The sequence below is a fragment of the Rattus norvegicus genome, chromosome 10 (genome assembly GCF_036323735.1).
Source record: "Rattus norvegicus strain BN/NHsdMcwi chromosome 10, GRCr8, whole genome shotgun sequence".
In the NCBI taxonomy this organism is placed as follows: Eukaryota; Metazoa; Chordata; class Mammalia; order Rodentia; family Muridae; genus Rattus; species Rattus norvegicus.
Window position 1 is genome coordinate 51,760,349 of NC_086028.1, and position 12,486 is coordinate 51,772,834.

The following is a 12,486-nucleotide window of genomic DNA, read 5'->3' on the forward strand; positions in this document are numbered from 1 at the left end:
ATTCCCCTCCTCCTTGTCCCTGCCTCCTTCTTCAGGAAAACACCAAAAGGCGGATGACTCCAGTATAGCGGGAGGGTCCAGAGGACCAGGAGGGAGGCCACAGCGGCTTCTGTGGAGGATTCCGCAACAGTCTTAGGGGCCACAGTTATGGACCAGGCCATGGTCATGGTTGAGGCCTCGGGGCTTGTGGAGGTAAAGCTGAAGACAAGGAATGGAACCCTGTCACCAAGCTGGGCCGCCTGGTTAAGGACATGAAGATCAAGTGCTTGGAGATCTACCTGTTCTCCCTGCCTATTAAGGAGTCTGAGATTACTGACTTTTTCCTGGTTGCATCTGTAAAGGATGAGGTTCTGAAAATCATGCCAGAGCAGAAGCAGACTCGGGCTGGCCAGTGGATCAGGTTTATGGCTTTTGTTGCTATTGGGGACTATAATAGCCACGTTTGTCTTGGTGTTAAGTGTTCCAAGAAGGTTGCCACTGCCATCCTAGGGGCCATCATCCTGGCCAAGCTTTCCATCGTCCCCATGCAGAGAGGCTACTGCGGGAACAAGATTGGCAAGCACCACACTGTGCCATGCAAGGTGACCGGCCACTGTGGCTCTGTGCTGGTATTTCTCATCTCTGCCCCCGGAGGCACTGGCATTGTTTCTGCTCCAGTACCCAAGAAGCTACTAATGATGGCCGGTATAGATGACTGCTACACTTCAGCCAGGGCACCCTGGGCAACTTTGCCAAGGCCACCTTTGATGCCATCTCCAAGACCTACAGCTACCTGACCCCTGACCTCTGGAAAGAGACTGTGTTTACCAAGTCACCTTATCAGGAATTCACTGACCATCTTGTGAAAACCCACACCAGAGTCTCTGTTCAGAGGACCCAGGCTCCAGCTCTGGCTACCACATGAGGGTTTTTATACAAGAAAAATAAATGAATTAAGCCTGTTTTTTAAAAAAGTGATTTGAAGAGAAAAGGGTTTGTTTCATTTTACAGCTTACAATCCACCATGAAGGGAAGTCGGAGCAGGAATTGGAGGCAGGAACTGATGCGGAAGCCATGAAGGAATGCTGCTTTCTGACTTTTCCCACTTGGCTCGCTCAGTTTGCTTTCTTATAGAACCTAGGACCACCTGCCCATGGGTGGCCCCACCCACAACAGTTGACACTCCAACATTAATCATTAATTTTAAGAAATGTCCTACAAGCTTGTCTACAGACCACCCTGAGGGAGGGATCTTCTCAACTGAGGTTTCCTCTTCCCAGATGATCCCAGTTTGTGTCCAGTTGACCAAAACCTACCCAGCACAGTGCCTCCGCCCATGTTTATCTCATAAACTTGTGATTTTTTTCCTACCTAGAAGGATGGCAAAGGATGAGGAGACTCTCTAAAATGAATGGAGAATTCATCTAAATGAAAATAAGTTGGGTTGGGGATTTAGCTCAGTGGTAGAGCGCTTGCCTAGGAAGCGCAAGGCCCTGGGTTCGGTCCCCAGCTCCAAAAAAAAAAGAACCAAAAAAAAAGAAAAAGAAAATAAGTTTCAAACAGCAGTAAATGAATGGCCTTGAATCAGTAAGATTTGTTTTTTTATTGTTGCTGTTATTATTATTATTATTATTATTATTATAAATATTAGTGAGCATAAGACTTTGATACTAAAATCAAGTATTTAATCAATGGAGCTTTGTCTTTCTAACCCTAATTCTTTTCTGTCTATGATATTATCCATAATTTTAAAGTATTTCTTTTACCATGTATTTATGTGTATGTCTGTCTGTCTGTGTAGCACATGTATACATGCATCCTAGTGCTGAAGGAGTCCAGAAAATAAACACGAGTTACAGGCATTTGTAAGCTTCTCAACATGGGCACTGGCAACTAAACTTGAGTCTTCCGAAAGAACAGCAAGTGCTCTTAACTGCTGAGCCATCCCTCCAGCCTCTGTTCGTATCTTGGTGGAAATAGACAGGGTCAACATGTATACATGGATCACAGCTCTGGGATGCTATGCCATTCTTGGTAAGGAAGCTAGTTGAAAAGACTGTGCAGAGTTGAGGCTATTCTTTAGAACTACAGGTTTGCATATATTATTTTTCTTTCTACATGTTAACATTAGTTTAATGCCAGTTTCTAATTACTGATAATTTAGACCTTGTGCCAAGCACTTCAGTTATTTTGTTTAGGGTACATCATATCTGGATGAAGTTGATGATATCTAAGGTTCTATGAATGAGAAAACTGAGGGTGGGAATAGTGGTGAAACTTAAACTCTTTCCCACTTAAGTCCCATTTCATGTATGAACCATTTTAATCAAATCTAACTGAAGAACATGTACACAGGATTGTCTGAAGGACCCTCCCTGGAGCTTTTTAATTGTTGGGAATTTAAAGTACTGACATTTACCTTGATTGCCCACCATCTCATTTTTTCCTGTGCTTGAGAGATTTCTATGTTGGGGTCAGATGGGAGAATTGTCTGTCCTGGGTTTAGGTGAGCTCCAGCAAACATTGCTTGTGATGCGTGAGCATTCAAGGGCAAAGTTCAGCACAGCTTCCCACATTACCTGTTCTCCTATCACCTCACAGCTCAGCACTGAGACCCATGCAAAGCCTAAGGGCCAGCCATGGGGCTGTGCACCAGGTAAGGGCCTCACCTCTTCCTTATTCCTGTTTTACAGAGCAAACATTGAGTGATTTTTGCAAGTAGCAAATAAACAATATGAATCTGGAAATGTAATCTAACCTTAGCTGGGCCAAACATGCAAGGAGGTAATAGGAAAAGCCAGCGAGCTGGCACCAGGAGACTCTGGGGCTAGTTGAGATCATTTGCAAACTCCCCCCTTGTGGAGAGGGTGACATCCCTGTCTTGGCTAGCTCATTGCAAGGCAACTGAGTTTCAGATTTGTTAGGTAATATTGCCGTCTCTCCAAGTCTACAGGCTCTGCGGTTTCAAAGTCTTTCCATTAAGAGAAATGATGGGTTCATATATAAAACATGAAGAAAGAAGGCATTATTCAACCTCCATTTCTATCCATTTCCTGCTACAAGAAAAGATGATGTGCGGCCTTAGGCAACATCTCTAACCCAGCTTTTGCTCATTCAGGTGATTTCAATTCAAGCAATGAGACCCATTCATTTCCCACTCCCGAACGTGCTCCAGAAACCCATTTGCCCACATGCTTCTGGCTGCCAGGCTCAGTACAGGCAAGCAGTGGCATTTACTGATGACTGATGGCTGACATGGGCCTGATGGAGATTAATACATTCAAGACAGAAGTCATGTCCCCTCTCTTCTTTTCCCTCACAACCCAGGTGACATGGTTTGGATATACACGCCCCAGAGGCTAGTGTATTTGAAATCTTGCTCCTCAGTTGACAGTGCTGTTTGGGAAAGTTGTTATGCCATTTAGAAGTGGACTCTGCAGGAAGGGCATCCTGAAGGGTGGGCCTTGAGGTATTTTAATAATTGGACCTCACTACCTGTTTGCTCTCTGCTTCCTGACTGCAGGCCTCATGTTCCGGTGGCTATGCCTTCCCACCACAATGAAACCAAAATAAACTCTTCTTTCTTGAGTTGTATTCGTTAAGTTGTCTTGTCACAGTTGTGAGAACAACAGCTAATGCTCCAGGTATCTCCTGGTGGCTATCTCAGTGCCTCAGTTCATGCTTCACTCTGCTCTGCCCCAACAAAGGTTAAAAAGGACAGACTCCAGTGGGGTTGACAGAGCTCTGAGGAAACTGCTGGCTACTAGCTGCCACAACCAGCTCTGCCTCATGGTATTTGCACACCACACTTTAGCCACCCGAGCGCTGAGGACCAGGAGCAGGATAGAGACGTACAATTGTGATGGTTCATTCAGTGGGGTCTTCCCTCTAAGATGCAGATTGTTTATTTCTCAGGAACTTCATCTTAATAAGCATCTCTGCCGAACCTACCTGACATGGTACTGTCACAGCTTGTAGGTAAGGCAGGAAGAACCTTCTCTTTGCATCTTGCCGATGGTCTGACCATTTGCATCTATGAAGCACCTGGCAGTTGGATATCAGAAAAAAAGTGCATAATTCGATGAATATGCAAACACATGAAAGTTATGTACAAAAGATGCAAGGAAAGGTCAGAGCATGAAAGGACGAGTTCCCTTTTCATTGGAAGAAGTGAAGTGGGAATGTAAGCAACTTTGGAAGAATTATGATTCCTTTCTTCTTTTGTTCTTTCTTTCTTTCTTTCTTTCTTTCTTTCTTTCTTTCTTTCTCTCTCTCTCTCTCTCTCTCTTTCTTTCTTTCTTTCTGTCTTATGTTTTGTTTGTTTGTTGATTGTTTAGACAAGTTCTCACTACGCAGGTCTGTCTGGCCTTGCTACATAGACTCGGCTGGCCTGAAACTCAGAGACCTGCATACCTAGTACTCCATGCTCAAAAATAATGGCTTTTCCAAGTTGATGCCCTGTCTTTGGGTCTTTGGATATTTACCTCTTCTCTTCGTATGCCATGAACTCTTAGTTGTTCTTCCTACAAGTCAGTCCTCCAGAGAGCAGGAACTTCAGGGAGGCTGGGGAACTTCAAAGGAAGCTCCCTTTCCTGCCTTAGAAGGGAGGAAAAGGGGAGAGAGTCAGATTGGAGGTGGGTGCAGGAGAATGTCCTTTTGTTTGAAACATCCAACTTTGAAGAAGTGTTATATTTTAGTGTGTCATATTTTTAAAACCCCAAACACTTATAATGAAGACCTCTGAAGCTACTAGCATCCTTTTCATAGTTGTAAAATCTTACATTTTTTTAAACGAGAACCATACATGTCAGGTATTCTCTGGAGTGTAAGAAATGCAGAGTTTAAACTACTTAGTTTTGCTTTGCAGGAGATCAGTGTTTAGAAAGACATGTAGGACTCCATACATAGAAGTGTTAGGAAACCCAAGGGAGCCCATGCCAAGAATTAGGCCAGTGGAAGCAGGATGCTCCCATGTTCAGGGAGGGAAATTTTTCTGAGTCCTAGAACACTCTCATTAAGTTTGTTAAAAATACAGAACTAAAGATGTACTTTGAAGAACACATCGTTTTCTTTAAGGCACATTCTGTAGGTATACAGAAAATGAACTCACAGAATACTGCACATTCCCTAAAGTCATAATAGGAAAAACTATGAAAATGGAAAAATGGTTTATACCACTAAGTGGCCCAGTGATAACTTTTTAAAGCACCAAAAGTCAGGAGGTAGAAGAGTACCTCCCACAGTGTGGGTGTGGCTTATTTGTGGGCTGGTTTCTGTTCTTGAGTCGTTGAATAGCTGCTCAGACAGAGTTATTAACTCAGAAATCAGGGCTGTTTTGACTGAATGTGCCAGACAGGCATAGTTAAAGCAAGATACCCAGCTCTTGGTTTAGGCAAAATACCAGCAGCCTTTCAAGTCTGTTCTATCTAAGGTGACAGAAAAGGGGCTTTTAGACTCAGAGTAGGAAGGGTGTGGGGGCACTGGAGGATTATCACCCCCCCTTCTCAGGTTTCAGTGGCAGTAGCCACACCTCTTGTCCAGCATGTGTACTCCATGACACTTTTCCCAAAGCCACCTACTCATGAGAGACTGCATTCCCAGCTGCTAACTAAAATGTATTCATATCTCCTTTAACAGGCTTAAACCTCTGCCAGCACAGGTATGGAGTGCCTCCCTCCCTCTCTTAACATCCCTTGGTTCCTGACTAGCAGCAAGTCAATGGTACCCAGCAGGGTCCCCAGTGTGGGAGCAGTTCATACAGAAGAACCTAGCTGCCATCCAGATCAAAGAGATAAGCCACTTGTTTCCAAATGAATTATTGGCCCCAGTGGGTTGCAAGACACTCTCATTTTTCTTCTAGAAAACAACCTTGGAAAGGTGTGTGGAGGGGCAGAAGGGTATGGAAATTCAAGAGATCAGCATTTAGGTTGTCAGAGCTTCCCTGGGTAAGGTATCTGAGCCAAGCTTGAATGGAATATCATCCAGACTTTCTCAATAAATCAATCTGTGGTTTAAAATGAAGGTGCATTAAGGTGAACTGGATACCCCATGTGGCTGGCTTTGACTTTCTCCTGGTTTCTGTAATTTCCCCCAGTCTCACTCTTCATGCTGGGCTCCCCAGAGTGTTTATGGATAGCCCCTCTTAAGTTCTTCTTCCCTGAGCTTCTCATGTGTGTCTGTGGCAGTGTGGCAGTTTGGCCCTTGCCCACTACAGCTGAAGATGCTGGGATGGATTTTCTTGCAGAACCCTGCTACTTTGCCCTGAAGGCTATTTCCTAGCTCAGCTCCAGCTGCAGGGCACCAAAGCAGCAGCCTCATTCTTTCACTGGCCCCCTGCATTGATTCTCAGCCTGTTTGCAAGGATGGCCTCTCAGACCTCTGCTTGGACACAGAGCACAGGAGCATGTGTTTACATCCCTAACTGTTTCTATTTGAGCTTCAAAACACCTTGATAGTTATCCCAAATTACTCCTGTTTGTACATTCAGTCCTTTTTTATTTCCAATGTGGTGAACAGCTTGCCTTCTGTCATATTGCCTTTCAAGAAGGTTGTTCTATCTCCTGGACCACTCTGTCATTTGAATCTGGTTTGATTTCTCTATGATTGATGTTGGAATTTGATCTCCACTGTGAAGCATTAGTTGGATGGGATCTTCAATCCAACAGTGGTTCATACAATTAGCAAGCTGTGATTCCCACAGATGAATCTGGTGGCTTTACTCGAAGAGGAGAGAGACCATCAGACACACATGCAGACTCCTTGCCTCTCATCTCTCTACCAGCGGGGCCATCACCAAAGGCAGCCTTGGCCTCGGCCAGAACCAAGAATCCCAATGAACCTCTTTGCTTTGTGGCTTACTCAGTTGAGAGCATTGTGATATCAGCAGCAGAATGTGGAACAAGACAAGATGATTTCAAGCAATTTATGCTAAGACACACTCAAGTACCTGCCTTAGACTGCTTTTGCTTCCTTTGTTGCTGTGATAAGACCAACTTGGGGAGGAAAGGTTTGTTTCGTCTCTGAACTCTCAACTCCATCACAGAGGAAGGACAAGGCAGGAACTGAAGCAATGGAGGAGCATTGCTTACTGGCTTTCTTACCATGGCTTGCTTACTTTGCTTTTCAATACACTCTAGGACCACCTGTTCTGGGGTGGACTAAGCCCTCCCACATTACTCATTGATTAGAAAATGTAACACAGAATTGCCTGCAGGCCAATCTAATGAAGGTGCTTTTCTCAATTCCGGTTTCTTCTCCCCAGAACACTCTACATATGTCAAGCTGACAAAAGAATTAACCAGCACAGTACCACAGTCAGGATGCTTGACTCTCTGCAAGACTCATGCTTACCTCATGCATGCTTCTCCTCTTTATGGCCTCAGGTTTCTTGAATTCAGAGACTTTTCCCCAAGGGTAGAAGCTGGGAAATACTGTATCACAATCACCGTCAAGTAAACCACGCTAACATTCTCTTCTCTTCTCTTCATGGTACTTCTTTGCTGGTACCACAAAGCAGAGCATCCCTAGTTTTGATCACCATCAGCTCTCAACTCATATTTGTCTGAGACCAATGGAATTCTGAGTTCACTTCCAGAGCTTCATAGAACTACAAATGAAACACACCATCAACTAGAGAGGGTCTTTGATTAGATGTGGTTAAACGCATACCCAAAATTTGTTCCAATCAAGTATGGGGAGATATGTAGACATTGAAATAACTGCTTTGAAAGAAAAACAGGTTTTTTATGTATAGTCCATAGAAATAGGAGGCAGGGTTCATCACACGGGGCCATGCTTTGAGAGGATGTCAGGAGAATAGTTTAAGAGTAGGTGCTTGCATTGTGGTTTGCATGGAGGGGAATGGCAACATCAGGTAAGAAGCATATAACTGATTAACTTGAACAAAACAATTAGTTTTGTAGACTCTAGGACATAGAAGCTGTCCCTTGTCTAATATTCCATATATGATATGACATTTGAATAAATAGAGAAGTTGGATAGTAGCTAGGTGGGCAAGCACTTGAAAGCGTAGGTGCTTGGAGTATAAGTATGTTATTTGTGGAAGTCAGTTTGAAGATGCCCCATCTACTATCTTTAGGGCTTGCCCAGACCTGTGAAGAAACTCGTTCTAGGAATAGTAAGGCTTCAGATACCAGAGCACCAGGATGGGGTTTTCCCCATTCACTATGAACTGTCAAATAATTTTAGTACAATTATGTTCTGTTGAAACAGCTCTATACTGTATGAGTTTAAGGTTCCAAGGAGGTCAAAACCTCCTTGCATATAATCATAGAATTCAGGAAGCAGAAGGATAACAGTCAGTTACAGCTCAGCCTGGGCTTCACAGTAACTTTGTAGTCAACTGAGGCTATAAGGTGAAATTCTGTCTCAAATAAAATAAAATTACAGAACTTACTGGAGTGATGACTTAGTAGTTAAGAGCACTTGTCACTCTTGCAGGGACCTGCATTCAGTTCCCAGCATCCAGCTAGTGATTCACAACCATCCTTAACTTTAATTCTAGAAGCCAAGATACCCTCTCTGACATTCTAGGGCACCAGACATACTTATGTTATACATGAATACATTCATGTGCATACATATATGCAGTCAAAACATGCATACACATAAAATAACTTAAAATTTAAATAACAAAACAATAAAGTCTAAGGAGAAGGCAAAGATTCAAAGAGCAGAGACCATCCCTGACCATCACAGAGCTTCAGGACAGCTTAAATGGAGGGAAGACACTAGCAAAAGGTACCCAGGTGGTCAGTGTAAAGAGGAAAGATGAAGTTAACATCACAGGATGTGCAAAGAAGGCTATAAAGCAGCATCCTTGCCTGTCTTGTCTGAACTGTAGGATATTAACTAGAAGTGGATGGCAAAATGCAGACTTCAGTTAGCCACAACCTTCTCCAACTAGCAAGGTACCACTTGTCTCACCATATTTTGCTTCATGGTATAGGGAGAACTCCGTTGTAATTCAACTGTAATCCATTGAACAATCAGTCTCTTAATTCAGTTTAGACCAAAGTCACAGATGTATTTGTCTGATTGATGGCAATTCTATTTCAATTGCTTGTTATTGTTGTGATTGACTTTATGTCATTGTCCTTTTAAAAGCAATACATCTTCTGTCATAGACTCTGGGAACAATGTAAAAACTCACCATAATTCTTGCACTTAACCCCTTGGAGTACCCCAGGATCAAGAATTGTCTCAAGGTTCATCCTCTTATTATCATATCCTTCTTTTACAAATCTCTTCTTTTCTGGTATTATATATTGAGTTTTCTTAGTATTCCAAGCCTGTTCTCGTTGACACTCTTCCTTTAAACTGCCAATTGAAACTTTGAGATGGAATCGACAGTGGTTGAGCAAAATTCTATGCACCAAAATTGTGGCAGTCAGCTTGTTGTCACCATAAAAAACAGTGACCGAGATAAAGTAACTTATAGAAAAAATTTATTTTGACTATCAGTTTCAAAGCCTTCAGTCCATGGTCAATTGGGCCCTTCACTTCAAGACCAACAACAGGGCAATGACATCGTGGGAGGAGTGTGAAGCTGAGGAAAAGCCCTCAGTCCATGTTACAAAAGGGGGTGGGGCTGGGCAAGAAGAACCACGGACCTGAAATTCCCTTTAAGGACAATGAATGGCCTGATGACCTTCCACTAAACCTTGCATCCAAAAGGAGCTACCACTTCACAATATCACAGCATTGGTGACCTTCACCTCTCAGAGACCCTATGGGCATTTAGAGAACATTCAGTGGAAATCCTGTAATTTCCCTAACACTCATGAACTGCCAGGACTTGTACAGCTTCAGAGATTGACTTCTAGGGGACAATCAAGGAATGAAGAAAAGAAGACACATGCTCAGGAAAACTTGAAAAAGGTGGCATTGTCATGTTGGTTAATAAAAGGTTGAGCTCCAGCCAGGGTGCTGCCATGTGCTGGGACTCGTGGCTTTTGGGTTTGGAGTTCCTCAGCAGTGTTAATCTGTGTCTCTGGTGGCAGAGAGAACAAGTGGGGGAGGAACAAATGGATACAGAAGAGAGAAGAAGAAAGCGAACAGAGAGACTTTCAAGGTTTTTAGCATTCATAGGTCTCTTGGAGGGTAGCAAAATAAGAAATGCCTTGGTGTACTCCTGTGTGCCTGTGAAGAATGCCTAGGTATCTAAGGACTTTTCTCTGAACACTGTGTTCCCATCATGGTAGTGTGAAAAGACTCCTGTCTTCTGGTCACCTTCTACCCTATGCTGTGTTTAGCACTAGTAACTCATTTGCACCCACACTCTTTTAAAGATCTGAGCACAGGAAAAACAGTAAAGGTCACAGAAATCATATTTAATGATATTTCCAATTTTCAAATGAGCTTTTTAACTTGATAGCAAATATTTTATGCAAGAAAATAAGAGATGATGTCCTTGATTCCTTAGCCATAAAAGCCTTCTTCAGATATTTTTATATGTAAACATGCATTAGTAAATATTAGGCTGTGCAACTTCTAGTCTGCCATGTTGATGGATTGTTTTATGTGCTTTCCACTGTTTGCCTGTATGTAGGCATAGATGTAGGCATAGATGTAGACTGTAGACTGTTACTATGAAATAATAATAATGTTTCAAGTGATGTGACTGCTAAAATGGCCAGAAAGTGGGTGCCTAGGGCAGTGGTTCTCAACCAGTTTATGTTTTGCTCCCCAGGGGACATCTGTGGATATGTTTTCAAACACTGTCAGCTATCACATCAGACTTGAACTGCTAGTGGGTACTTGAAAAACAGAAGTCAGGTATGCTGTTAAACAAGCTGCAAGGATGGCCGTTGTGCAAAGGTCCCCAAGTGTCAACAATGTCAAGGTTGAAAATCTCTTTGGGTGCAGGAAGATTGGCACACTGTTGCTTGAACGAAGCTTGTAAAGCTGTCATATGTAAGCATCTAATTTAGTCCTGGGTCAGAAGCAAGCCTAAACCAAGCATCTGTGTGTTTCTAGATTGTGTTTACTTACAGTATTGTAAGGGAGTGCCAGACCAAGCCTCGACAGGGAACATTTTGTGTATGAGAAGCAAAACATGCCTAGGAACCAAGGTAGGAGAAGCTCAAGGGTTACTGTGCTGCTCTGGGTTAGCAGCAGAACCTGCAGGATTAAGGCACAAGGTGGATTCTGTGATTGAGAAGGAGATAAGAGCTCAGTGTCAGTGACCCAAATTCTGTGACCTTTTGTTACCTCTTGGAGGAAACTAAAGGATTGAGCAACCTAACCTATTTCTTTCCTCTGTAAAACTGTTTTGTGGGCCAAAACCAGCTGAAGCCCAGGGGTCTGGAGTCTGCTGGGACTATGCTCGCTGCTCAGCATCCTCTTGGAAGAAGGCAGGATGAGGGGGAGTAAAAGTGGACAGGGATGGGGTGGAGGGAAGTAGAGGCATCAACAGTATCTGTGCAAAATAACTCATCTTAAACAAAAGTTGCTAAGTTTCCTAAGGGAGCCCTAAATTAAGGGCTCTGGACTTTCCGAGGTATGGGGGTGGAGGTTCTTTCTAGTGTGAACAAGCTCCTGTAAAACTTAGTAAAGCATGTGACATTTGAGAAAATGGCCTCAGGGATTGAGCAGAGTAACCCACACACCAGCCTCTTTCCCTTTAAAAAGGTCACTTTATTCTCACATGTGCAGGACGAGGAAGGTGTAGTTCACACACCTCCCAGGACTCTACCACCACCACTCTCCTTCCCACAGCTCCAGCTCTGGCCTCTGACCATTCTCCTGAGAGGAAATTTCTATTCGGGATGCTTTTCTTCTTCTGCATGGACACCCACAGAAAGGCAAATTGGGCAGAACCAAGTTTCTTCATTATACATATTCTTGTCAGTCCTTTTGGTCTTCCTGGCTACCTCTGTTTCTATCCACCTGTCTCTTTGTCATCTGCCTGTCTATCTGTCTGTCATTTACCTAACTCTACATCTATTTTAGCACTGCCTGCCTTCTGCTTGTCTCCTGTATTGGCTACTTTTCTGTTCCTGTGATAAAACACCATGACCAAAGCAACTTAGAGAAAAAGAGTTTATTTCACATTATCGTTCCAGAGATAGCATTCTTAACAGAGCAGTCTGGCACGATGGGAAGCACGGCAGCAAGCATGGTGGCTGGAGCAGTAGGCTGAGAGCTCACAGCTTGAACAACAAGCAGGAAACAGCATGTGAATTGGGAATGGTGAATGGTTGGGTATTTAAACTGAAAGTTGACACACTTCCTCCAAACAGACCATTCCTCCCAGCATCTCCCAAACAGCACCACTAACTGGGAACCAAGCATTTGATCTCTAAAGACTGTGGGAGACATTTTCGATCTAAAACCACCACACTTCCCTATCATCCAGTCAGCCATCTTCTTAGTTATCCCTTCATCTGTTTTTCTGTGTTTTCAGCTTAATGCTTCTGTGAGACTGTAGTCAGCCACTGTACTAAAAGAGCAGACACTTAAAACTCTGTAAGTGAAATGCCTTTG

The 12,486-nt window shown here is 43.3% G+C and overlaps 1 pseudogene; it reads left to right on the top strand.

Moving 5' to 3' along the window:
* Positions 1–236: 236 nt before the first annotated feature.
* Rps2-ps29 (ribosomal protein S2, pseudogene 29) lies at positions 237–932 on the top strand (annotated as a pseudogene).
* The last annotated feature ends 11,554 nt before the right edge of the window (positions 933–12,486 follow it).